Genomic DNA, 212 nt, shown 5'->3' with positions numbered 1-212 from the left:
CAATCACAATTTGAAGGAGTGCAACTGTTGGCCCCAAATGTTCTCAGCTGTAGCTAATAAGTAATTAACACTGATGAGTTCCCCAAACCACATGAAACTCATTCATCACAGAAACCATTATATTTGAATATTAATGTGTAGCATCAAGTATTCTACTAATGTCATGTCTTGCGAAATATGAGCTAAACTGGCAGATATTTCTTTAAAAAAAA

Source organism: Morone saxatilis, unplaced genomic scaffold (assembly GCF_004916995.1).
Source record: "Morone saxatilis isolate NCDOM2014 unplaced genomic scaffold, NCSU_SB_2.0 Contig9, whole genome shotgun sequence".
In the NCBI taxonomy this organism is placed as follows: Eukaryota; Metazoa; Chordata; class Actinopteri; family Moronidae; genus Morone; species Morone saxatilis.
The sequence above is the reverse complement of the archived record's forward strand: the minus strand, read 5'-3'. Positions refer to the sequence as shown.